Source organism: Pantherophis guttatus, chromosome 12 (assembly GCF_059756535.1).
Source record: "Pantherophis guttatus breed Tessera chromosome 12, ASM5975653v1, whole genome shotgun sequence".
NCBI lineage: Eukaryota > Metazoa > Chordata > Lepidosauria > Squamata > Colubridae > Pantherophis > Pantherophis guttatus.
Genome location: NC_142074.1, coordinates 18,752,287 through 18,780,000, shown reverse-complemented (window position 1 = coordinate 18,780,000; position 27,714 = coordinate 18,752,287). Strand labels below are relative to the sequence as shown.

Sequence of the window (27,714 nt, the reverse complement as noted above, 5' to 3'; positions counted from 1 at the left end):
CTTTTCTGTATTAGATAGATGCGAAAGCAATTCCCCTGCACTAACAACAGGGTCCTTTGATCAAAAAATAGAAGCTTAATATACGCTCAGTATTGAATGCTGGTTGGCAAAGGTCATTGGATGGAATTAAGACATTTAGGAGTGGCTAAATGTGGAGATATCTACTACTCAGAGTCACCTGAACTGCAAGATGGTGTTGGAAAAAATATCCTTCTGGGTTCAGTTCCAAGTGGGGAGAAAAAGACACTGGAAACATGGAGACTGTTTGGAAAGATGGTTTAATGATGAACAGGTTCACATGGCTTGAGCTCCTGAGCAGGAAAAAGGGCAGAGATGCTGAGAGTGTCTTGGTTTTATGCCCTCTGTTGGGTTTTGAATTTGAGCTTGTATTCTGATTGGTTGTCAGACTCCCATGGGGCCATGCAGGGGCAACTCTGTAGACTGTCCCGAGTCCCAAGCTTGGTTGAGTCTTGCTAGATGATGATGTAATCTCCCCAGGTATCATGTGGTGAGTTCTGTTGTTAGATGGGTAGAGGGTTAATCCTACCTTTGTTGGATCTGGATGAGGGCATTTGCCTATGGAGAGACCTAGCTATCTCTTTATCTCTTAAGTGCTGACATCTGTTGTTGGATATTGAGGATGGTGGGGGCTATTCTCGTGTTTTCCCGAAAATAAGACCCTGTCCTATATTTTTTTGAACTCTGAAATAAGTGCTTGGCCTTATTGCCAGGAGCTCAAAAGCCCGATTGGGCTTATTATCAGGGAATGCCTTATTTTGGGGAAAACAGGGTAAGAGTGAGTCTGTTTCTTGCCTAAAAACATGTTTCTCCATTTCTCATCCGGGGAAATATAATATTCTGCCTTTTTAATATTTCCTAGAATATTTCATTTTCCTAGGAGAGGGTGGGTGCTAACATCCTACAATGGGGTGGCAAATAAATTGGATGAACAAACAAGCAAATATTTTAAACAATACATGTAGCGAATTGCTTCCGCTGGTGAAGATGCCGAGTATTGTAGTTTAGCAAGAACTGAAGTTTATTATCTCTAGAATAGGTCCTGGAAAAATTCGGAAGGCGAATTTATAAATTCATGAGGCCAAATTTAGCCAGAATGACACCGTTTACCTTCCATAGGGGGGAGGTTTCATTAAAAGCAAGTGGGTTATCAATGTAACAAATAATAAAGGTTCTTCGTTCTTAGCACAAAGCACCAAGTGTGTTGAGATTGTATTCTCCAGTACCAGTAGTCCTCAACTTACAACATCTCACTTAATGGAATGCCTCCTCCCAATTGTCATAAGGTGAGGAGTACTTGTGTGGAAGTACAAACTAACATGCTTCAATTGCTTAGTGTTCTGTGCAAAGGAATGCTCCCACTATTTCTATACTTAATTAAAAAGAAAACCCTCCCCAAATTCTAATTTTCGTTCTGGAATTTCTTTTCATTCATTCATTCATTCATTCATTCCATTTATTTATTTGTGTGTGTCTGTGTGTTGTTAATAATTATACACCCTTCCTGAGGGCCTACATTTGAGTAGTTGTTAGGGTTTGTTTTTCTTCCTTTTGAGAAATTAAGGGGGAAAAAAACAACTTCCTTAATGTTTTTGTCCAGCAACTGCAAATTTCAGCATGCCAATTGAGTCCCGCTTGCAATTTTAATGCAGTCTGCTGCAGGGAGAAAGAATTGTCTCCAGTTAACAATTTCAGAAAACTCGGCCTGAAGATTATCTGCTGATCCTTTGACAGGACTCCACGTCCATAAAGACAGGAGAACAATTCTGGTCTTGCAAGAGTGGCGCTTAGATGCCTCAAATGTTCATTTCTGGTCCTGTTTATGGCATACAATTGACTTGACTGTGGAGGGCTGGATTTGTTAAACAGTAACCATAGTAACCTGTTACAGCAGCGCGCTGGATTTTTATTATTTTATTTTTTTTGCTAATAAAATGTGTCTTCCTTTTCTTTTCTTTTCTTTTTTAAAAAAATGCTTTGATAGGCATATCCATCCATCTCGCGGTATCCGCTTTAATAGGCATATCTGTCACTGATAAAAAAAAAAAGTTTGTGACATTTTCAGATCTTTTTAGAAGAGCCTTTTTAGCTTTGGAGATTGGTACGCTGAGGCTTTGCTCTTATGGGAACAGAGAATGCACCATACATGAACATTTGGGAGGGGTGAGGGAAGAAACTCTTTCACTCCCTCATTCCCTAAAAGAAAGCAGCAACAAGAGACAAAGCAGAACATTGTTGGGGTTCCTTTAATGCAAATCCCAATTCTAGCTGGGTCGTCTTTACTGAGTAGTCTCCTTTCCTTTTCCCTCTGTAGCCCCTGAGGCAATTTGAATGCTTGAGGTGTTAGACAAGCATCCCTTCTGGTGGTTGTTAGAAGAAGAGGGTGATGCGGAAATAATGCCATGCATAAAGTATTAAATGTCATTCTCTTAAGAGCCAAGAAGTAAAAGGTAGACCCAATGCCTCTTTTTAAGAAAATTGTTGTCCTCAACCTCGATTCGACAACACAGATCCTAATTGGATTTCGGAGACCAGAGCAGGGAATGTGAAAATAGAACAGCTAAGTTAGGATGCCTCTTGAAAGCCAAACAGGCAGCCATGTCAGGGTCCATCTTTGGAAAGATTTGAAGACTTTTTTTTTTTTTTTTTTTTGGAAGATGAGAGATAGCCGTAATCCATGACTGATCTACTAGGAGAAGGAAGAACTGGAAAGAGTCTGATTTGGGGGGGGGGGGTTCTACTTAGGCCTGAATTATTTGCAGTTCCCTTCTAATAGAATAGAATAGAATAGAATAGAATAGAATAGAATAGAATAGAATAGAATAGAATAGAATAGAATAGAATAGAATAGAATAGAATAGAATAACAGAGTTGGAAGGGACCTTGGACCCCCTGTTTAGGCAAGAAACCTTACACCACTTCAGACAAATGGTTATCCAACATCTTCTTAAAAACTTCCAGTGTTGGAGCATTCACAATTTCTGGAGGAAGATTGTTCCACCGATTAATCGTTCTCACTGTCAGGAAATTTCTCCTTAGTTCTAAGTTGCTTCTCTCCTTGATTAGTTTCCATTCATTGCTTCTTGTCCTGCCCTCAGGTGCTTTGGAGAATAGCTTGACTCCCTCTTCTTTGTGGCGGCCTTGAGATATTAGAACGTTGCTATCATGTCTCCCTTAGTCATTATTTTCCTCAAACTAGACATACCCAGTTCCTGCAACCGTTCTTCATATGTTTTAGCCTCCAGTCCCCTAATCATCTTTGTTGCTCTTCTCTGCACTCTTTCTAGAGTCTTTTTTATATCGTGGCAACCAAAACTGAATGCAGTACTCCAGGCAGCTTTTGTCAGCTGCCATGATGATGTCTTGGCACAAACCACTTGGTTGGAATTTCACTTTCCTAACTATGGAACAGGTATTATTAGATGGTGATGGGACTAACCATTTATCCCAGGGGTGGGTTCTACTTACTTTTACTACCAGTTCACATCGGGAGCAAATGCAGATCACCTATGATGACATCCGGGTTGGTGGGTGGAGCCTCCCGCCGGTTTTACTACTGTTCTTGCGAACCTGTCTGAACCAGGGGCAACCCACCACTGATATATCCTTTCTGCTTCCTGGATGACTAAGTAGAACCCAATATTATTGAAAGATTCCTTGGCCATTTGCTGCTACTAAGAGTAAGCCTACAAGAAGGCATGTTGTGACGTGCTTTTCCAAACTGAGCTTGGTGTGACCTATTGGATGTTGTATTTTACTTTTAATACCAGTTCCTTGTCCTCAATATAAACAGATGTCCAATGAAATGAAGAGCTTTGCTGAGTAAGAAGTAGGACCAACTAAAACCCAATATCATTGAAAGATTCCTTGGACATTTGCTAAGAATAAGCCGACAAGAAACTGAGCTTGGCCTGACCTACTGGATGTCATATTTCACTTTAATGCCAGTTCCTTGTCCTCAATATAAACAGATGCCCAATAAAATGAAGAGCTTTGCCGAGTAAGAAGCAGGAGATATGTTCCTTTGCTTTAGAAAGCGGTGGGTTTATGTTCCATATGCACAAGGACACACTTGAGACACAGAGAGAGAGACAAGCACACACCGATACTCGTGGTTTTAACTGCTTACAAGTCAGCATGCTAGTCTGTTAATGACGATGGTGGTGAAACTACTATAAGATATTGATTGTCTGAGATTAACTGAACAGCATGAGGGTGTGCCAGAAAAAGAGTGTTTTGTAGAGGTTTTCTGTGTTAGGAGTGCTGGTACGAAATAGCAGTTAATGATGAGAGAGGATCAAGTGACTCTAAAACACACTGGCTTTTCTTTAGGGACCGAGTTGAAATAAGCAGTCAGAACTCAGCACCCATGGATTCTTGTTTGTTTTGCTTGCAGTTTGTGGATTCTGTGCTCGACAGCAATTTCTACAACTTTTCTTAGTTTCAAAAGGTTGTTTGCCATACATCACGAGAGCCATCATTGACTTCAAAGCTCACGGAAGCTCAGTGAATGACTAGTGGTGAAATCCAATTATTTTTTTTACTACCGGTTCTGTGGGCGTGGCTTGGTAGGCTTGGTGTGGCGTGGTAGGCGTGGCTTGGTGGGCATGGCAGGGGAAGATACTACAAAATCTTCATCCCTTCCCCACTCCTGGGGGAAGGATATTGCAAAATTCCCATTCCCACTCCACTCAGAGGTGGTATTTGCCGGTTCTCTGAACTACTCAAAATTTCCTCTACCAGTTCTCCAGAACCTGCTGGATTTCACCCCTGCTCTGGGCCCATCATTCTGTCTCCATCCAACCTTTCATTCTTGAATGAAAGAGAAATTAAATAAATGCAGGGAGGTTCACACATTAAACTTCAGTAGAGCTGGCTTAGTTTGGGTTTAACCTGTAGTAATCAAGTAATAGAGCCAGTGTAGAAAGTACAGCTTAACATGTGCAAATCCAACCAGTTGTTTATTCGATAGATCATGATCGATCAATTCATGGCCTATCATGATGTTATACACCCAATTGTTAGACTAGCTTGTAAAAACCGGTATTGTTTCTATGACTTTTGGCATTCCAAGATTTGCTTGATGATTAGACGGAAAAGAAGTACAAAACATTTTCATTGATTCATGAAAACCATGCTAAAATAAGGGCATGTGCTTATGTATCTGTATCTTGTCTGTCTGTCTGTCTGTCTGTCTGTCTGTCTGTCTATCCCCTTTTTATGAACCTGTAATCCCTTAATTCAGGGAAAAGTCAGGACGACTGGATAGTGCTGAGCCTTTACTGGCCAGATGCCCTTCCTGACACCGATATGGAATTTGCAGCAGATATTTTCTCTTCTCTTCTCTTCTCTTCTCTTCTCTTCTCTTCTCTTCTCTTCTCTTCTCTTCTCTTCTCTTCTCTTCTCTTCTCTTCTCTTCTCTTCTCTTCTCTTCTCCTCTCCTCTCCTCTCCTCTCCTCTCCTCTCCTCTCCTCTCCTCTCCTCTCTGTCTCCCTTTCTCCCTCCCCCCCTCTCTCTTTATATATCTACGTATGTTGGAGGCATTTTAAAGGAACATCGAGGCACATATACATGCACCCCCAAATCCCATTCAGTCAGTATAAGCTTTGCTCCTTAGATTTGACTTTTCTTGCCATTTATAGAGGAAAGTGCTCAGTAAAATGTAATCTATGCATGTCAAAATGAACAAAGAATTGACTGTGGATATTCTTTTGGTACTCCCTTTTAGTGTTAAAAATGACATTGTCTTTGGCTAAAGATCAGTGTGGATGCATGAATAACTGAGTGATTGCTATAAATGAAGGCATAAACTACCTCTCAGGAAGAAAATTGTTCTGGAGCTTAATACAAGACCGCAGTGCTGTTTGGCACTTTTTGAATGTGTACCTCTATGTAGAAAACCGTGATTTTAGTCTCAAATAGTCTGAATAGATGAAGGGTGGGCCCGGTTGCCTCTAAACAATGTACTTTCCAAGTATCACATCTGGCCCAGGGCCCAACTAAATATGGTGCCATTGATGCGATTAGACATTGGATGAATGAGTTTTGTAGGTCATTAACAAACTGAGAATTCTTACTGGATTTATCCTGTAGTAATGAGTACAGAAGTTTTAATTATTTGCCTTTCTTTCAGGCACCCTCTCTTTAGTTGCAGAAACATTTATGCTGTTGGGCTATTACAATAAAATTAGGGCTTGGGATATTATGATGGACCAGGATTAGTGGTTCAAAATCACCCTCCAACAAACAAAGGAACGTTATCAAGTGACTATTTTTTTTTAAAAAAAAAGACTTAAATACTTACATAGAAGAATGCTAGAGTAGAGTGGGCTTGGGACTTGCATCTGCTTCCCTTGAGCCTTCCTAAATGCATGAGTAATTAGAATGAATGTAGTTTAAAAATTGACTATACCTTCAAGCTTGTGTGTTAAACCGTGTTTTAAGGTAAAAGAAACTCTGAATACTCCGCATCGGGTTCAAAATTATTCCATGTAGCATCGCCATTTCTTTTGAGAGTTGTGAGCCCCCCAGAGTTGTTGAGAATCAGACAGTGTACAGGTTCCGTAAATTATTATTTTTTTGTTATTAGCAACATTACTTTTGAAAGCTTAAGACTACATTCTTATTCACAGTTCAGTTCAGTTCAGCACGGTTTGCTCCAAGGAGGCACGTGTAGAATTTCATCATTCAGCTGCCATCTTCATCATTCAATTTTTTTTTTTTTGAGTTGTGTCTCTGAAAACACGTGCAGTTTAGATAGTTTGATTGGGAGGAAGAGTGTCAAATATGATTTAATGATATGATTAGTTTCCTTTAGTTTGGCAAGATTCTGTCTACAGGTGAGGAACAACAAAGGAAGATGCTTAGAAACAACTCTGTGTCTTTCTTGGCTTTGGTAAAGAAGTTCCTGTGGATTTTACTCCGCTAGTTGTTGTCAACTAAAGGGAGTGGTGTACATCTTTGTTTCAAGGCCATTGAGCCAGCACTGTCTGAAGATGTTGCCATGGTTATGTGGCCAGCATGACGTCATGGAGCACTGTTACCTTCTCACTGAAGTGGTATCTACTGTATTTTTTGGAGTATAAGACACACCTTTTTCCCCCCAAAAAAGAGGGTGAAAATATGGTTGAGTCTTATACTCCGAATGTAGCCCCACCCAGCCTCGGAAACAGAGATTTCAGAGGCTGAACAAAGCCTCTGAAAGAAGTTTCAGAAAAAAAGCCTCCAAACAGAGCTTCAGAAAAAAAGCCTCTGAAAGGCTTTTATCTAAAATAATATGGCAAGCAACAAAAGAAGAATCAGTAAAGGTTCTAACCAAACTATGCTAACAAATCTGGAGAATGACACAATAACCAACAGATCAGAATAGGTTAATTTATATACCAATACAAAAGAAAGGAGATTGAACAGAGTACAGATAGTCCTTCAGAAAAAAAGCCTCCGAAAGAAGCTTCAGGAAAAAAACCCCTCCAAACAGAGCTTCAGAAGCTCTGTTTTGGAGGCTTTCAGAGGCAGAAAAAAAAGTTTTTTTCTGAAACAGAGTTTCAGAAGTTTCAGAGGCAGAAAAAAAAAGCAAGGCACAGAGCTCACAACCAACAAACCTGTTGCTAAAATTCACCTCTGGAAACAGCTGATTAGGGATATTACAGGAGGCCGATCCACCTGCCAATCAACTTTTTTCTTATTTTCCTCCCCAAAAACTAAGGTGTGTCTTATACTCCGGTGCGTCTTATACTCCAAAAAATATGGTATTTATCTACTCGCATTTGCATGCTTTCGAAGTGCTAGGTTGACAGGAGCTGGTGCGAGGACAGGAGCTTACCCCATCGCGTGGCTCTCAGGTCTTGAACCTGGGCTTTGGAATCTTAACATTAATCATGATGATTATTAATTTTCTACAAATCAGCATGCTTTCATGACTATAACTTCAGCCTAGTCTGGTAGAAACCATATGGGAACATACAATAGCTATCCTGTTTTAGTTCTGAAAACTTCTTTTCTAAGTTTGCCACTGCTATAGTATTTAAGTTTTTCTCATTATATCAAAAAAACATTTGCTGCCTTTTTACAAAGGTTTGCTAACAGAGTATTATTAATAAAATGAATTGCTGAAATAACACATTTGGGATATGTCTCATTACATTGTTAACACCACGATTTGGTATGTGGCCTGCAGTATGATTTATTGCTGGTCTGTGCTTGGGGGATTAAGTAATTATTGTATAGATGCAGTGACAACATATGGACAAGACAAGAATGCTTAAATTTTTCTCTCCTGAGGTTTGCCATGAATATCTCTACAAATCTTTTTTTGACACAAGAAAATGTGGATGCCATGAGAATCAGACAAGAGTAATCCTTTTATTTCACCACTCTGAATTCCCCATTATTTGAGTTATTTCTCAACTATACAAAGAGCTTATTTCTCTTTATTTCTCAAAATCCCTCATGCTAGCTTGTTTTTCTACAGTGAATAGCTCTCTGATAAATTACTTCTGATTTCTGCTCAAATTTCATTAAGTTCCCCTGATGATCCATCACTTTATTGTTTGTCTCTTTTACATACTTTGCAGGAACTGGAATCTGGGTACCTCGGGGCATTAAGTTGGGATAGCTTTTGATGCTCGCTCTAGTAAATGGATAAAACATACTGATAAAACAAAGAGCTCTGCTTCATTGCTGCTATAGATGAAAATCTGTCTTTTTTTTTTTTAAAGTCCATTGTGCTCTTTGTATATTTCCCTGCACCAATTGAAAGTTGGTGGGATTGCAGTGGGTGTAAGAGATGACCAGGCTGAGCCCAAGAAAGGGCTCAAATTGTCATACGGGTCCCTGCTCTCCTGCAAGAGATCTAAGCCCACTTTGAATGCCCTTCTTATCTCCCGCTCATTTCCCTTGACTGTTAGTTGACCAGATTCTTGTAGAGAGCTTTAAGCTTACAATAAATCTTTAGGCTCATTTGAACTGCCTGAAATCTCCTGATTTCCCTGGTGTTTGGCAGTGGGTTGGGATTCTTACAAGCTGACTACAAGTTCCAGTCTGCAGAAATTTTGAGATGGCCTTTTTATAGCGAGTGTCCCATTATCAGAAATCGACCGATACCACGAGCTGCAGTTTATATTTGTTTCCTGGATCTCTTAAGTCAGACAACTAGGAGGATAATTTAAATAAGTGTGCCATTATCTTTCATAGCAAGTCAAAAGGTCTGTTGTTTGTAAGAGTGAAAAGTAAATGTCAGGGTTCCGATGATGCCCTAATTAAAACATGAGTCTCGAGCCAAGCTTCAAAAGAAATCCAGTTATTTATTAGGAGCTTCATGTCAGCATGTTCCCAAGTGAAGCCAGCTCTGACCCTACATAATTTAAACTCCCATAATGAACCTGTTTCCCCCCTCCCCCCAGGGTGTGTCATCAATCCCATTCGCCAACGGAGCAATTTCATGGTTTGTAGAGGTCTCTCTCCTCGGCTGCTGTAGGTAACCCTGGGATATAGCCTTGAGAGAGATAAGCATGGAATGTGCTTCGCTCTCCCTGAGCCTCTGTGTGCACCCTGCATTTACCTGCATCCAAAACGGGCTGTTTTTTTTTTTTAATTTGATTTATATGCCGCCCTTCTCCGGAGACTCAGGGCGGCTTACAATGTGCTCAGAAATAGCCTTCATCCTTTTGTATATTTATACAAAGTCAGCTTATTGCCCCCACAAACTGGGTCCTCAATTTACCTACTTTAGAAAGGATGGAAGGCTGAGTCAACCTTGAGCCTTGGAGAGATTCGAACCTGCAGAAATTGCAGGCAGCTGTGTTAATAACAGGGTGCATTAAACCACTGTACTAGCAAGGCTCTTGGTTGTGGGGACTCCTGGGAGGGGTGGGGCAGGTTGGGCGGAGCGGGGCCAGCCAGGAGTGGGATTTGGGGGATTTGGGGGTTCTCCGAACTGCACAGAATCTTAGCTAGAGGTTCTCCCGAACCCCTGCGAACCTCCACCCCTGAGCTGAAGGATTTCCTGGTATTGAGATTCTGATCCACCAGTAAACAAACAGCATTTAATTTAGGATTTGGTTTTCTTCTCTCTGGAGCATTTGTATGTTTTTGTGTAGCTGCAACTCACTTTCAATCAATCTGATCCAACCTGGAACATCATTTTGATTTTTCAGACAGCACACCGAGATACGATTTAGCTAATATGTCAGCTAAAATTACAAAGGATTGGTTTTTCTATGCTTTTTGTATGCTTAATGCTTTATTCCCCTGCTACGAATACCTATCCCATGCTTTCAAACGAAAGGAGAAGAAGGGTAGAATGCCAGATTATACAGCTGCATATAGTTTCCAGAGGAACGGATAAGCATTAAGGCTTATACAGCTATTGCAGCCTAGTAGTCATACACATCTTGACCTGTGAAGCTACAATAAAAAAAAAAGGACCAGAACTAGATGACACAATTCATGTTATTGGATTCTTGCCTTTGAAAAGGCAGGAAATTGCAAGCTGAATAGAATTTCTCAGATCTGGATATACTCCCCGATTTCCCCTCCCACCCCTCTAAAAAAGCCTGGCACTCAAAAAAAAAAAAAAAAATTACCATCATCAGAATTTTTGATTATAAACAGGAAAAGTAAGCTTTTAACTTTCTCTGTCCTGGGATAATTAATAACGCCTCTTGGGATTGTCAGCTTTTGGTGGGTAATATTAGTTTAGGGGGCTTCTTTTTTCAGTGCTTTCTCTTGACATAGAAGAGTCTGTTTTGACACCTAAGCAACCCTTGATTTACTGGAGGTGATAACACCTGTGTGCCTAATCTTGAATCTCCTGGGGGAGAGGAAGAGTTTTAAGTATAAGAATTAATTAAATGTGAAGGCTGACTGAGCTATAGCCAACTCCCATGAAGGAGTTCTTGTTGTGGTATATGGGCAGTCTAAAAATCCCTTTGCTAAAAAGCACTCAAAGCAATTTACTGTAGGGAAAACATTGTCTGTCTATCTGTCTCTCTCTTTATCCATCCATCCATCCATCCATATCTATCTATCCATCATCTATCCATCCAACCCACCATATCTATCTATCTATCTATCTATCTATCTATCTATCTATCTATCTATCTATCTATCATCTACCTATCTATCTTTCTATCCATCCATCCATCCATCCATCCATCCAACCATCCATATCTATCTATTTCTTTATCTATCTATCCATCCATCCATCCATCCATCCATCCATCCATCCATATCTGTCTGTCTGACTGACTTCTTCTATGCTGTCCATTTCCCTGAGGTGACTCTAAGTGGCTTATGGTCAGGCAATTTAAATGCCATATCAAACATTAACATGTTAACACAATAAATAAGAACCAAACGTTTAAACAGTCAGATAAAATAACCATGATGGAAAGGAGCAAAGTGCACTCGGGGAGAAGGTGAGGTCTGACCTACCCATGAACCACCTCCAAAGTGCCATGCCTCCATTAGCCTAACCCTAACCCTATCCATCATCTATCCATCTATCCATCTATCTATCTAGCCATCCATCCATCCATCCATCCATCCATCCATCCATCCATCCATCCATCCATCTCCCCTTCCACCCACCCATCCAACCATTTTTTCCCCATCTGTCCACCTAGCTATCTCACCACCCATTCCTCAGTTTTCTGTATTGGAATCAAAACATTGCTTCTCCTGAACCAATGTAAATTTTGGTAAGGAAAAGTCCATATTTGGTGGACGTTGCTCCTAATGGAACAATTGACCCATATTCACAGAAGTCCTTCTGGCATGAGGCTTATGACAAGAATTATGAATATTTGAAGTTTCTAGGTTTTTTTTTAAATTGTCAAAACTGATGCTAATTTACTGAATTTTTTTTAAAAAATATATTTTTAAGGCTAGTTATCCATTCACAGATCAGGACCTTGGACTAAATCTGATCTTGGTTCTTTGATTTCTTACGGACCACTCTGTGTTTCTCAACTGCAAAACCTATAAAATAGATACGGTGCAAAAAGGGATATCTGGATGCCAATGTTAAATAAGAATAAGCTGTGCAATTTTAGGTACCTTTTGATTCTGGCCACGTCGCATGCTGAAATGTTGGCTGCCACAGATTTTGGTTGAGGAAATGCAGCTCGGTAGGAAAACAAACAGGATCTAGCAATCTGTCCTTTAAATGTGCTGGAATTCAGTTTTCATGGACGGTGGTGAGGCAGTACAGCAGTTATGGGCTGAGGCATCTTCCAGGTTTTCATCCCTGTTCAAATTAGTCGTGTGGAATATTTGTTTATGAGTTTTGTGTGCTGTCAGGATCACATAATACACTTCTGGTGTTGTAACAAAATGCCAAAACATTCATAATTGACATTGACAACAGCTTAGCCAACCAAGTCAAAGCGACTACTTGCTCCTTCTTCTCCAAAGTATTTTCATTAGCCTTTGGAAAAGTCTACCCCACTTTGACTTTTGAAAAATGCTGCTTCCAGGCCCCCCACTCCTATATTTCTTCAAAAGGAGGGTTATTATTATTTTTTAAATGTAAAGAGCAAATGGTTAAATTCTATTTGGTACAAGCCATCTTGAATGCCTTTGTCCTCTTAGGGGCCAAGTGATGTATTCAAAACAGCCTTTTGAATTGCGCCCAACCACACTTTGGAAGACGCCAAGTTAAAGTTGTTATACATTTGTGACGGCTTTTACTGCCAACAGACAGGTGTTTACGTATTTAGGAATTGTAGTTTCCAAGTTGTCTATGGAGATTCTCAATCATCCAACTCATGGTTGTCCCAAAGTTGCTTTTCAAAAGGCATCTGGAGTTTGTTTTTCTTTTCTTTGAAAACTGAAGAGAACGTAAGAAGCTTCTTAGAATAGAACAGAGTAGAGTAGAGTAGAGTAGAGTAGAGTAGAGTAGAGTAGAGTAGAATAGAATAGAATAGAATAGAATAGAATAGAATAGAATAGAATAGAATAGAATAGAATAGAATAGAATAGAATAGAATAATGGGATGGGATGGGATGGGATGGGATGGGATGGGATGGGATGGGATGGAGTAGAGTAGAGTAGAGTAGAGTAGAGTAGAGTAGAGTAGAGTTGAGTAGAATAGAATAGAATAGAATAGAATAGAATAGAATAGAATAGAATAGAATAGAATAACAGAGTTGGAAGGGACCTTGGAGGTCTTCTAGTCCAACCCCCTGCTTAGGCAGGAAACCCTCCACCACTTCAGACAAATGGTTATCCAACATCTTCTTAGAGACTTGGAGCATTCACAATTTCTGGAGTCCAGTTGTTCCACTGATTAATTGTTCTAACTGTCAGCAAATTTCTCCTTAGTTCTAAGTTGCTTGTCTCCTTGATTAGTTTCCACCCATTGCTCTTGGATGAGAAGTGAAAGGTTTTCGAGGAAAAAAAGCCCAAGCAAGTCCAGTTGCATCTTTGGGATAGTTTCCAAGTTGTCTTTGAAGACAGCACATTGCAGTAAACTCAGTACATGGTGATCAAAGCATCAATCATTATTAATAGGTTGTCCTGCTCTAAGAAGGGCTTCATTTAGTGTGCTAGACCAGGAATTGGCAACCTTAAACACTCAAAGAGCCACAGAGGTCATAACTGGAAGCCCCCCGTTCAATTCTGGAGCCAACCGGAAGTCCGGTTCCCCCACCATAGAGTCTCCTCCTAGAGTGGCATCCTTTTTCCTCTGCCGACCAGAAACCCGGTTCCCCCCACCACCACCATAGAGTCTCCTCCTAGTGCAGCATCCTTTTTCCTTTTACCGACTGGTGGCAAAGGGTTGAAAGAGCCACATGCGGCTCTAGAGTCATGGGTTGCCGACCCCTGTGCTAGACAAAGCTGGCCAATCCCTCCTGAACCTGACCTCCAATTTTCCATCCAGCAGTAGCTGAGAATCCAGGAAGGGCCCCCAAGACTGTGTTTTACTACGGCAATCAGTTGATAGTGGCAGACAACCTAATTTATTACAGTGACATTAAGATAGCTTTAAGCATTTAGGAATGCTTAAAGTGTAAGTCTGTACCAGAGGGAAGTTGTGTTTGAAAAACAATTTGCACTTCACAAATTAAAACTGGGCCTCCAGAACTGTTGACGGTTGAGTCCCTTCAAAAATGACTTTTACACTATTATTTTGTATTTCTGCAGCAAATAAGAAGGCAGGGTTTCCTCTAAAACTATATTATCTCTCTTGCTATCAGCTGATTGTGTGCTGCTAAGTGAAAGGTGCCAATGTGGGTTTTGAGAAGCGCATGTTTTACATCCTGTCCTACTTTCTTAAGAATTCCAAATTGTCTTATCATCTAACTAATGTTTCTAACTTCAATTTGCGCTTCTAAATAGAGTTCACCATTGCTACACTTTATGGAAAATAGCCCTCATCCAGATTTCTTAATATCCGTGCCTGCGTGTAGTATTAATTTTATGCATTTAACAGCAAAACAGCAAAACAATTTAATGCCGAGTTTAGATTATATTTGTAATTTGCTTTGGGGCCTTTGGGCTGTGAATAAAATGGAGTCGATTAGAAAAATGTAAGACTCAGACGCAACTGACTTCAGCTAATACTAAAAACAACAAACAGGGCCTTGGTAGTACAGGGGTTTAAGGCACCCTGTTATTAAGCTTATTAAGACCAGCTGCCTGCAATTATTGCAGGGTTCGAATCTCGCCAAGGCTCAAGGTTGACTCAGCCTTCCATCCTTTCTAAGGTAGGTGAAATGAGGACCCAGTTTGTGGGGGCAATAAGCTGACTTTGTATAAATATAAAAAAGGATGAAGGCTATTGCTGAGCACATTGTAAGCCACCCTGAGTCTTCGGAGAAGGGCGGCATATAAATCAAATTAAAAAAAAAATGTGAACTTGATTCATGCATTCCTATTTCAACGTAAACCTGTCTTTTAAGCATTTTGATTTGAAAATCTGTACCGATTGCAAAACGTGGATGCTGCTTTCTGCTTGCTGGGAATACAGTGGTCATTCTAGCAATTTTTATTGGCTGCATGTGTCATCTCTTTCCTGTCGTGTTTTTCTGTAGCTCTGGATCAGAGAACTAAAGTCAAGGCATAACTCCAAATTAAGCCAGAGGATTCTCACCTGTTTCTTATTATTGAATATCAAATATTCTATCTATGTGTAAAGATCTTCATATAGTTTAACAAGCTTAGGTACCTTTGGGCATGAGAGAGGCTTTGCAAAATTATGATTTTAAAGGCTCACTGCAGCTCTTTCCAATTATGCATTTCTTCCCACCGCTCAACTAGGAATTCATAAAACGGGAATAAAACTTTCACTCTCAAAGAGTTCTGAGTTTTTTCTATCCTTGTTCTTGCACCTTAGAGTGTGCAGTTAGCCTCTATCACTATTTCAGAAACAGTTAGGAGCCTTGATAGTACAGTGGTTTAAGGCACCCTGTTATTAAGCTGGTTATTAAGACCAGCTGCCTGCAATTTCTGCTGGTTCGAATCTCTCCAAGGCTCAAGGTTGACTCAGCCTTCCATCCTTTCTAAGGTAGGTGAAATGAGGACCCAGATTGTGGGGGCAATAAGCTGACTTTGTATAAAATATACAAAAGAATGAAGGCTATTGCTTAACGCATTGTAAGCCGCCCTGAGTCTCCGGAGAAGGGCGGCATATAAATCAAATTAAAAAAAAAAAATTACTTCTGTCTCAGTGGGGAAATCCAATTTTTTTACTACCAGTTCTGTGGGCGTGGCTTGGTGGGCGTGGCAGGGGAAGGATACTACAAAATCCCCATTCCCACCCCACTCCAGGGGAAGGATAATGCAAAATTCCCATTCCTTCCCCACTCCCGGGGAAAGGATATTACAAAATCTCCATTCCCACCCCAAACTGGGGCCAGCCAGAGTGGCATTTGCCAGTTCTCTGAACTAAAAATTTCCACTACCGGTTCTCCAGAACCTGTTGGATTTCACCCCTGGTCTGTTTGGGGAATGGAAGGGTAGGTGGGCTGAAGAAGACCAATGTTGCCATGAGGAAGTACAGGTTGGTCAACAACTTTAGAAGGAATAACCATAATGGCACGCATGAAGGAATGTTGAAGCTTTTGAACTCTCCAGAATTCTTCAAACAATCCAAGTTGGGAAACAAAATAAAACAAAGAAGTGCATAAGCAACAGAAGTTGGCCCAAATATTATGCCCATGAGATCTTCCATGCTTGCAACTTGGGCCTCCTTAACTCTGCTTAAATTATTCATATACATATTCCGCCTGTTTCTATCCTGAAGCTGAATTTGTGTTGCTAACAGATTTAAAAGGACAAAGTTGCATTATGTGTTGACCTCAGGGGAGAGGTCTTGGTGTAATAAACATAAGTTACAAAAGGGAGAGCGTAGGCTGAGCATTAGCAATTGAGTAGCAGCATATGGGACGCGGTGGCTCAGTGGCTAAGACGTTGAGCTTGCCGATCGAAAGGTCAGCAGTTCAGCGGTTTGAATCCCTAGTGCCACGTAACGGGGTGAGCTCCGGTTACTTGTCCCAGCTTCTCACAACCTAGCAGTTTGAAAGCAAAAGCAAGGAGAAAAATAGGGACCGCCTTTGGTGGGAAGGTAACAGCGTTCCGTGCGCCTTTGGCATTTAGTCATGCCGGCCACATGACCACAGAGACGTCTTTGGACAGCGCTGGCTCTTCGGCTTTGAAACGGAGATGAGCACCGCCCCCTAGAGTCGGGAATGACTAGCACATATGTGCGAGGGGAACCTTTGATTTTTTGTCAACCTCTGTGGGTTGCAGAATAAAGATGGTGACACTGAACTCGCTTCACCTTTAAACTAGTTCTATAAGTTTCTGAGCAAGAAAGTATTATGAATGCTTTTTCTAAATGTTACATATCATTTTTAGCCAGTACGCTCGCACAGAGTGGGCCTCCTCCGGGTGCCGTCCGCCAGACAATGTCGACTGGCGACCCCCAGGGGGAGAGCCTTCTCTGTGGCGGCGCCCACCCTCTGGAACAACCTCCCCCCAGAGATACGTACAATAACAGACCTCCGGATTTTTCGTCGGGCCCTGAAAACCTATTTATTTCAACTAGCTGGGCTGGCTTGAGTTAAATTTTAAATTGATTTTAAATCGGATTGTTTTAATTTACGGCCAAAATATTTAATTATTTTAAACTGTTTTTTAAATTTTGTATGCTCTGTTTTTTACTTTGGCTGTTCACCGCCCTGAGTCCTATTTGGAGAAGGGCGGTATAGAAATGGAAACAAATAAATAAATAAAATAAATAAAATAAATAAATAAGAGCCTTGATAGTACAGTGGTTTAATGCACCCTGTTATTAACACAGCTGCCTGCAATTTCTGCTGGTTCGAATCTCTCCAAGGCTCAAGGTTGACTCAGCCTTCCATCCTTTCTAAGGTAGGTGAAATGAGGACCCAGTTTGTGGGGGCAATAAGCTGACTTTGTATAAAATATACAAAAGAATGAAGGCTATTGCTTAACGCATTGTAAGCCGCCCTGAGTCTCCGGAGAAGGGCGGCATATAAATCAAATTAAAAAATAAATAAATAAAATAAATAAAATAATAAATAAACATAGCATTATCATACTTTCGGTAAAGGGTTCTTAAACGTCCCTTATAATTTACAATGTGCTGCCTTGGCTAGTCCACTGGCAAAATCCGAAAGGGCCTTAGGACAAAGAAATATCACATTGCTTTTTAATAGAGCTGGGACGCACCGATCAAGCTGAACAGCAAGGGTGTTCCGTAAGTAAGGGTGATGGAGAAGGATGGAGTTCAGCGAGCAAATGGCTGTGCTTGGGGAAACTTGTTTAACAACGGGCTTGCAATTTGTTGCAAGATTTCCGTAACTCAGCAGATATGTCCTGTGATCAATTACTTAATTAGCATACTCCTATAACTAGACATATATCAGTAAAATCAATAAAGCAGCTATTGTGCACTCTAATTAAATACAGATCATTATAGCCCCATTTGTTGAGCTGAACGGCATGGGTGGTGCTAGGATGAGTTGGTAAAAATCATGTTGTGGCCAGTAAAGAAGGAGCAGCAGGTCAGACTGTTGAATATGAATGAAAGGAATAGTCCTTTAAGAGGGAGGGAGGGAGGGAGGGAGGGAGGGAGGGAGGGAGGGAAGGAAGGAAGGAAGGAAGGAAGGAAGGAAGGAAGGAAGGAAGGAAGGAAGGAAGGAAGGACGGACTTCAATTCCACTAGGAAATTTCACGGTTGAGCTTGGATATAATCACAAAGACTTTCACTTCCCTACTCACAGCCTGTGGTCACACAATACTCTACAGTTTGCTTCACAGCCTGTGGTCACACAATACTCTACAGTTTGCTTCATAGGGGAAGGAAGGAAGGAAGGAAGGAAGGAAGGAAGGAAGGAAGGAAGGAAGGAAGGAAGGAAGGAAGGAAGGACGGACTTCAATTCCACTAGGAAGTTTCACGGTTGAGCTTGGATATAATCACAAAGACTTTCACTTCCCTACTCACAGCCTGTGGTCACACAATACTCTACAGTTTGCTTCATAGGGGAAGGAAGGAAGGAAGGAAGGAAGGAAGGAAGGAAGGAAGGAAGGAAGGAAGGAAGGAAGGAAGGAGGGAGGGAGGGAGAGAAGGAAGATAGGAAGGAAGGAAGGAAGGAAGGAAGGAAGGAAGGAAGGAAGGAAGGAAGGAAGGTTAGAAAACAATCTTCATTGGCAGGATGCACTAAAAAGAAGTCCCGTACTTCATTTAGAAGGAATCTGAAACTAGAGCATGTCTGAAATTCCTGCAGACATGCCAGATTGATACCCATCCTGGCACAGTGGCTCATAAACCAGAGCAATTTTGAATTTGATGCTCAAGTTTAACCCTGATCCTTTCCATGTTCCACACTTAAATAAGGGTCTCAATAAATTGACATAAAAACAGCTGGCAAGAGTAGAGTTAGCAATGGCTTTCTTTCTTTCTTACCCTTCTGCATTTTATCCCTTCTCTGACAAATGATGTCCTTGTCCTTTTTCTTCTCTTTTGTGCTGAAAATGAAAAAAGTTAATGACAGTGGCAAAAGACTGGAAGTATTATTTCTGCTTTTTCTTTTTTTCCCCTAGTTTAAACAATGGTGGTTGGAGTTAGTTAAGCTATGGCGGCCTATCCTCCTCTCGGCGGTATGTCATTCTTTGTGAATTTGTCTCTAATAAGATTTTGGTCTTTGACATCTTGTCCAAAGTTCCTTCTTCAGCTGGATTTCTTTCCGATTCTGACTGTGTCTTATTTTTTTAGTCATTAAGGTTAAAAGGGAGAGAGAGTTCTTTTCCCTCAAAGCTTCAGAAATAGGGCACAAAGGCAGAGGTGGGATTCAAAAATGTTAGCAACTGGTTCTCTGTGTGGTTGCTGGGTGGGTGTAGCCATGGTGGACGTGGCCTACTCGGCCTCCTGCACCACACCATGGGGGTGGCGTTTTCGCCCTCCCCACACTCTGGAGGCTTTCCTCAAGCCTCTGGGAGGACGAATACAGCCTCCGCCGGGCTCCGGGGGCCCTCCAGTGGCTGGAAATGGGCCCATTTCCAGACTTCTGGAACTTCTGTGAGGCCTGTTTTTTGCCCTCCCCAGGCTCAGGAGACTTTCCTTGAGCCTCCGGGAGGACAAAAATGGCCTCCCCCAGGCTCCGGAGTCCCTCTGGAGGCTGGAAACAGGCCCATTTCCAGATTTCCAGAACTTAAGGGAGGCCCGTTTTTCACCCTCCCAGAGCCTCTGCGTGGGTACTGCACTTAACTGGCATCCAAAACAGGCCGCGTGGAGACTCCTGGGAGAGGCGGGGTGGGTGGGGCCAGCCAGTCCTTGCAACTACCGGTCTGGCAAACCAGATGTAAAATTAGTATCCGGTTCGCTTGAACCAGTCCGAACCGGCTGAATCCCACTTTGCACACAGGGATTTGTTATAAAGATTCATATATACCACAAAGCCATAATATTCTTGCTAACTCAAATGGCAGTTTATTTTGGGAGAGAGAAAAAATCTCTCTGTTCTGTGTAATCTGATATTAAATGAGCCTTATTAGGATTACTGTCCTACACGCTACAGATAAATTTCAATACTATTTGCAATCTGCAAGTGATTAATTGAATACTGTTCGTACTCTTCCAGTCTTACACGGTTTATTAATAAATATACTTGCAAGGTGGAGGTTCTATTCAGTTTGAAAAAAGGAAGGACAGTTTCTTGAAAGAGATGGAAATGTTGAATGAGAGATACAGTATTTTGAAGGAAAATCTGAAGTCTCCCCTTAAACGAGGCACGATTTTGCACAATACTGTAAGTATTGGTTCATTCTCTGTTTTAGCAAAAACAGCTCAATGCTCACAGTGGTGCAGCAAAATCAAAGCTCTCCACAATTTTGAGCAGAGTCCAGCATTAGGAAATTTGTCAAGCACACATACGTGTGTTGCAGAAATTCCTCTATGAATCAAATTTTCTATACAGTATGGAATTAATCCACTCCATGGTATATTAATGTGCTTCTCACATTTTTTTTTAGCTGCTGAAATGGTGTTCATAAAAATCTGCCTTTTAGAAATAGAATAGAGTGGAGTGGAGTGGAGTGGAGTGGAGTGGAGTGGAGTGGAATAGAATTCTTTATTGGCCAATAAGGAGCCGAGGTGGCACAGTGGTTAGAGTGCAGTACTGCAGCTACTTCAGCTGACTGCTAGTTCAGCAGATCAGCGGATCAAATCTCACCGGCTCAAGGTTGACTCAGCCTTCCATCCTTCCGAGGTGGGTAAAATGAGGACCCAGATTGTTAGGGGGCAGTATGCTATTTAGTATACTGTCTTTCGTGTAAGCCGCCCAGAGTCCTCGGAGAGTGGGCGGCATAGAAATATGACTAATAAAATAAATAAACAAATAAATAAACAAAATAATCAAATAAATAAACAAAATAAATAAATAAATAAATAAATAAATAAATAAATAAATAAATAAATAAATAAATAAATAAATAAATAAATAAAATAAGTGTGATTGGACACACAAGGAATTTGTCTTTGGTGCATATGCTCTCAGCGTACAGAAAAAGAAAAGATACATTCGTCAAGAATCATAAGGTACAACACTTAATGATAGTCATAGAGTACAAATAAGCAATCAAATCATATTAGGAAACAGTCAATATAAATCATAAGGATACAAGCAACAAAGTTACAGTCATACAGTCATAAGTGGGAGGAGATGGGTGATGGGAACAATAAAAAGATTAATAGTAGTGCAGATTTAGTGAATAGTTTGACAGTTTGAGGGAATTAGTTGTTAAGCTAATGATGTGATGGCATTCAGGAAAAATGAACAACTTGTGTCTAGTTGTTCTGGTGTGCAGTGCTCTATAGCGTCGTTTTGAGGGTAGGAGTTGAAACAGTTTATGTCCAGGATGCAAGGGGACTGTAAATATTTTCTCAGCCCTCTTTTTGACTCATGCAGTATACAGGTCCTCAATGGAAGGCAGGTTGATAGTAATTGTTTTTTCTGTAGTTCTAATTAGCCTCTGAAGTCTGTGTCTGTCTTGCGTGGCCATCATGGACATGGCCAGGGGTGTGACAGGCAGCACTTGGCCTCCTGCATCCCCCTGGGAGCAAAAACGGGCCGCAGGGGAGGGAACGCACCACTCCCCGCATCCCGTTTTGGGCCTAGTAGGCCTCCCTGCAGCCTCCTGGGAGCGAAAATGGGCCATGGGTGGAGGGCATGATGCACTCCCCTGTGCCTTGCTTTGGGCCTAGTAGACCGCCTTGCACTTACCTGGGAGCCAAAAAGTGGGGACTCCTGGAAGGGGTGGGGTGGGGAGGGGTGGAGCCAGCCAGAAATTTAACTACCGATTCACCTGAACCGGCCTGAATCGGCTGAATCCCACCACTGGCCTAAATGATCACGAACCAGTTCTGAATGAATTACTTCTAGTAAATGGTAGACCAGGTCCGTGTGGTCCATCTTAATCAAATCAAACCTTCTAGTGATCCTTACAATCTTCTATTCCAAAGCAGGGTGCTTTGCATATCCATAGTCCAGATTCCCTGAGCGAGTAGGGGTCATTGGCATAGTTTGGGGTTGAGAAAGTAAGAATCTTAAGTGCGTGCCTTTAGCTATGGGAAGACGTCATATACCATTTATTCCTTTTTAACAACTTTAATCTTCCTCCCCCCCTTCCCACGTCCCGATTGGGAGCCTGACTTGACCAAGTTTCAGAAGCTGGTAGGTTATGCAAAACGGATCTATGGCCTAATGGAAATTACACATTCATGTATTAAACTAATATTCCCAATATATTGCCTTTAAACAGTTTCTGGGGGGAAAAATAGCAAATGAGAGGAAAAAGCAACCGGCTACTCCGTCTTTAATCTTGATTATTTTCCTTGGCACCACTGGAGGAGGAAATAATGTTAATTCAGAGCTTCTCATCTATATCTTACAAAGAGGTGACAATTTCACATAATGAGCTATAATGGTGACAAAATACCTTCTCTGGTCTTATGGGCGAACACTGTGTCATTTTTTCCTTAATTATGTGCCTTTTTATTGAGTAGAGCAAGTGATTTAGAGCTAACAAATATACAAGCAAACGAAGAAGTGAACATAAAGGCTCGGATTTTTTTCCCCCCGAAAGGCTCACTTTTTATGTTTCTGTAATTCCACTGGTACCTAAACTGAGCCTAATGCTTGATTGTATGTATGTATGTATGTATGTATGTATGTGTATGTGTATGTGTATGTGTATATACATACACAGTTCTCTGCCCTAATGACCAGCTGGGTAGGTGGCCATGGGTAGGTGTGACTCGGTGGTCATGTGACCGTGTGGGTGTGGCCAACTCAACATCACTCACATCAATGGGTGCTTCGCCTTAGCTGTTACAATGCAATAAGGGTTAACCGGAGAGGCCATTTCTGTAAGCAGGGCAATACAGATTAGGCTAGAAACAACACCAGAATGTTTCCTTCCTGCCTTCCTTACAGGATTAGTCCTGTAAAGTGGAAAAAAAAACAAAATAAGATTTCTTCCAACAACCGGTTCTCCGAACTGCTTAAAAAGTTAACAACCGGTTCTCCCGAATAGGTGCGAACTGGCTGAATCCCACCACTGCTCAGAGTTCTGTAGACATGCAAAATGCATAGAGGAGGAAAATTGACCCACCAGTTATATTTAGTCAATTTAGGCAATTTTATAGGACAGAAAACACACACACACAGGTGCTTTGAAAAGATGCAACAACTAAAATTAGAAAGGGGCAACAGAAAACAGTACAGGTAATCCTGAACGTACGACCACAATTGAGCCCAAAATTGATGTTGCTAAGTGAGAAATTGGTTAAATCAGTTTTGCCCCATTGTTAAGCTGCATTTTCTTGCCTCATTTGTTAAGTGAACCCCTGCAGTTGTTAAGTGAGTAACATGGTTGTTAAGTGAATCTAGTTTCCTCCTTGACTTTGCTTGTCAGAAGGTTGCCAAAAAGGACCCCGGGACACTGCAACTGTCACAAATGTGAGTCAGTTGCCAAGCATCCGAATGTAAATCGCGTGATTTACATCGGGGATGCTGCCATGGTCACAAGCGTGAAAAATGGTCATCAGTTGACTTTTTTCAGTGCCATTGTAACTTCAAATGGTCACTAAGCAAAGTGTTGTAATCCGAGGACTAACTGTACACAGCAGTCAAACCTAGAAGTAAGGAGAAATTTCCTGACAGTTAGAACAATTAATCTGTGGAACAATTTGCCTCCAGAAGTTATGAATGCTCCAACACTGGAAGTTTTTAAGAAGAGATTAGATAACCATTTGTCTGAAGTGGTGTAGGGTTTCCTGTCTAAGCAGGGGGTTGGACTAGAAGACCTCCAAGGTCCCTTCCAACTCTGTCTATTCTATTCTATTCTATTCTATTCTATTCTATTCTATTCTATTCCATTCCATTCCATTCCATTCCATTCCATTCCATTCCATTCCATTCCACTCCACTCCACTCCACTCCACTCCACTCCACTCTATTATTCTATTCCATTCCATTTCATTCCATCAACAGCAGAATGAAATTAGCATCTTGGATTACCAATTTGCGTGTAATTTCAAAGAAAGTGCCATTGAATGGAAGGAAAGAAACTTGCCGCTGAATAAACGTACAGGGAATTACACTGTAAAGTGGAAAGGATCTAAAATAACTCTGTTAGCATTTAGTGCTGAGGCCACCAATCAAGAATAATGATTATTGGAAGGTGACAAAGGATGAGAAGGAAGCATTCACAGTATTTGTGATTTGAGCTAGTAGAGCATTGAGTTAGTACAAGAGCAAAAATAGGCTTTCCCTTGTTAAAGTTCTCTTTGGAGCACCCAGATTTTAGAAAGTTAAGTGGGGTGATACAAGCCAGGAGGAAGAAATATTAAAATGTCAAATCTGTCCTCTTTTTTTAGTGCTTTGAAGATGACAATGCATAGGGAAGATGGACTAAATAGTTTAATTTAACACGATTTGACCCAATTCATATTTTCTGAACTAATATGTAGTTACAGAGCACACTTATCCTACCCTTCCTTTTTGGCACTACTCCAAATTCCATGATATAGTCCTCAACTTAAAACTTCATACGTAATCCGAAGAAATAGTAATTAAAAAATATGCTCAAATGTACTGAAATGGATAAAATGACAATGGAGATTAAAGAAAGAGATGATTCGGACTGCTATAAAGTGTGGAATAGATTCTATACGTGGCTAGAAAATAGAAATCAAAACAAGAAATAAGAATGTAAATAGAAATTTGATCAATTGGAATCTGGAGTATTGAATACTGGTAAGGATAAAATATTGACTATGTTAATAAATAGGATGTAAGTATATATAACAATTTAGTTTATAAGAATGTTCAATATGGTTATACAAGAATAAGAGAATGATTAGGATGATTGAATTTAAAAGTAAAGATAATTGTCGATGCACAAAGTTGTAAAATGTTATATTTATTTATTTATTGGTTCGATTTATATGCCACCCTTTTCCGGAGACTCAGGGAGGCTTACAATGCGTTAAGCAATAGCCTTCATACTTTTGTATATACCTGCTTAGTAGGGCTTTTGCCCCCCCCCCAGCGGTGTTTTTTTTATATACAAAGTCAGCTTATTGTCCCCACAAACCGGGTCCTCATTTTACCTACCTTGAAAGGATGGAAGGCTGAGTCAACCTTGAGCCTGGTGAGATTTGAACTTGCAGTAATTGCAGGCAGCTGGTGTTACTTAACAGTGCTTTAGTCTGCTGAGCCACCAAGGCGCCACCATCTTGGGTAAAATGTTATGTAATATTATTTATGTTTTGTATTTTACTGCTTGGTGTATGTGTATGTTTTTTTCTTTTTTTTGTCTTTTTTCATTTTTCATCTTTTTCTATTATGTTTTTGGTTTTAAAAATGTAAAATATTCAATAAAAACTATTTTTTTAAAAAAATAAAAAATAAAACTTCATACATAGATATTTTACAAATATATATATATACCCTGTTTCCCTCAAAATAAGACATCCCCTGATAATAAGTCCAATTGGACTTTTGAGTGCACGGCAATAAGGCCAAGCACTTATTTCAGGGTTCAAAAAAATATAAGACAAGGTCTTATTTTCGGGGAAACACGGTATAAACGTTGAGATAGAACTACATCCAAAAATACATCCCAGTGATATGTATCTGGCTTGTCCTTTATGAATTGGCTGATTCTGCCATCGGAACAGATTTCAAAATTTAAAACTTTTCTTTTTTTAACTTAATGTAATTAAGATGTCAATCCAGAATTCTCACTTAAGGCACAAATGACCGAGCTCAAATTATCCTACTTTGGGCATATTATGTGAAAACCTAGCTCTCTGGAGAAGGTTGTGAAAGGTGGGAAAAAGAGAAGAGGATGACCATCAGTCAACTTTCCATGGCCAACTTGCCTTTGACAATGGCCAATTCAACAATTCAATTACATTTTTAAATGATTTTAATTTTTGTCACTCGCGTTTCATTTTGTCCTTCCTTTTGCATCCTTTCTTTAACGATTCTATTCCACTATTTCTTCATATATTGGTGTAACACTTGTCTTGCAGTGACTTGTCCCATGGCAAGTTGGCCATAGCGAGGTGTCCCGCGGTGAGTTGGTTGTAGTAGGTTGACTGTGGTGAGTTGTCCTAGACTCCCACCAGCAAAGATGATGGATTCAGCTTCATCAGTGGTGATGAAGGCAACGTTGGAAGAGCTAAAAGACCAAGCTAGGCAGAGAACATCCTGACATTGTGGTTGCTAGGAGTCAATTACGACTGGATGGCACGTAATGAATCAAAATCAATACGAAGGCTGAAAATGCCCAACCCAGAGAATTGTGCTGTTGAAATAGGAATTTGATATCAAGATCTAGCCCCCGATTTAATAGAATGAGCAAAGAGGTCTCTGAATATCTGACTCAATAGAGGGGAATTCATAATACCAAGTTGCTTTAATTACATTACTATGTCCAGTGGGAATGTTCCTTCAAAATAAGTAAGTCTTTGAGCCTGATTTAAAACAGAGCTGGCAATAAACAGATTCACAGATAATTTTACCAGTGTTGAACAGAGAAGTCTCTCTCCCTCCCTTCCCTTCCCCCCAACACACACCAGATACACACATACACACAAGAAGTAATGTGTAAACTCGTTGTGATCTTTGATAATTGCCTTAACCTATTACGATCTCCCTAAAGGTCTTTGTAATCGTTTTTCTCTCTTTACAAATAATGATGAACACCTGCAGTTTTAAAAATACTTGTCGCTGAAGTGGTGAACCCCAGTGGGAGTGTCCTGTTTTAGAAGCTTACTCACTTCTTTTCTAACAATCTTCTTTGTCTCATTCTCTCTCTCGTACACGTACACATTCTCCATGCCCCTTGGATGGGAGATAGGTTCAAAGAGGAACCCCCAAATTATCAGTTAAGCATGGCCTCCGTCTTCCTGGAAAACACCCCAAGTGGCATTTTTTTTTTTTTTTGCTTCCTAACAACTCATAAATATAGACCTCTGGCTGACAGTGATTTCTCAAACAAAGGCTCATAAATTCAGGGGTAAGTGCATTTGCCATAGATATATTTACAAATGCTTACGTCTTTTAAAAATCAAAGCAATAAGGTAGATGTATATTTGCAAATGCACAATTGATGCCCAGAAGGAGATGTGATCTAGTTCAACAGTCTAAGAGGCATATCACAAATTCTTGTGTGGCTTGTTGTCTCTTAAGAATTGTGATTGATGCAAGTATCGGTCAATAACATCAGAACTGGCTTACAGTAACCAAGAACAGGATAGGTTGATCTATTTTTTTTTCAAGTGTATTACAGTAGTGGCCAAAATTGTGGAAACCTTTTGGGAAAAGTGTATTTTTGAGGTTTTATGGCTAATAATACCACTTTTTTTTTTCCCCGAGTTTCAAGATAATCCTATTCCACTGCTGGAATGGCCTAGGAACAGCCCAGACCTTAACCCAATTGAAAATCTATGGAACCGACTAAAGAAACTTATTAGTCAGAAGCAATCCAGCAATAAAACCCAGTTAATAGAAGCCATCATCCAATCTTGGTTTCACATTATTATAACAGCTGCAGAACTAAAAGACTTGGTTCACTCCATGGGAAGACATTGTAAGGCCATAATTCATGTTAAAGGTTACCCAACTAAGTATTAACTGACATGGGGATCATTTTTG

General features: G+C 40.6%; 1 protein-coding gene and 1 long non-coding RNA gene across 2 annotated transcripts in view; one reads left to right on the top strand and one right to left on the bottom strand.

Moving 5' to 3' along the window:
• Window positions 1-27,714, top strand: part of PCDH11X (protocadherin 11 X-linked) — a 708,765-nt gene that overhangs the window by 40,992 nt on the left and 640,059 nt on the right. The gene's annotated exons all lie outside the window — the stretch shown is intronic.
• On the bottom strand, window positions 441-26,006 carry LOC117665128 (uncharacterized). The gene is made up of 4 exons (XR_004591255.3): window positions 25,968-26,006; window positions 18,954-19,015; window positions 6,323-6,381; window positions 441-515 (listed from the first exon to the last, which is right to left on the bottom strand). It is a non-coding gene; the product is annotated as an uncharacterized LOC117665128 (long non-coding RNA).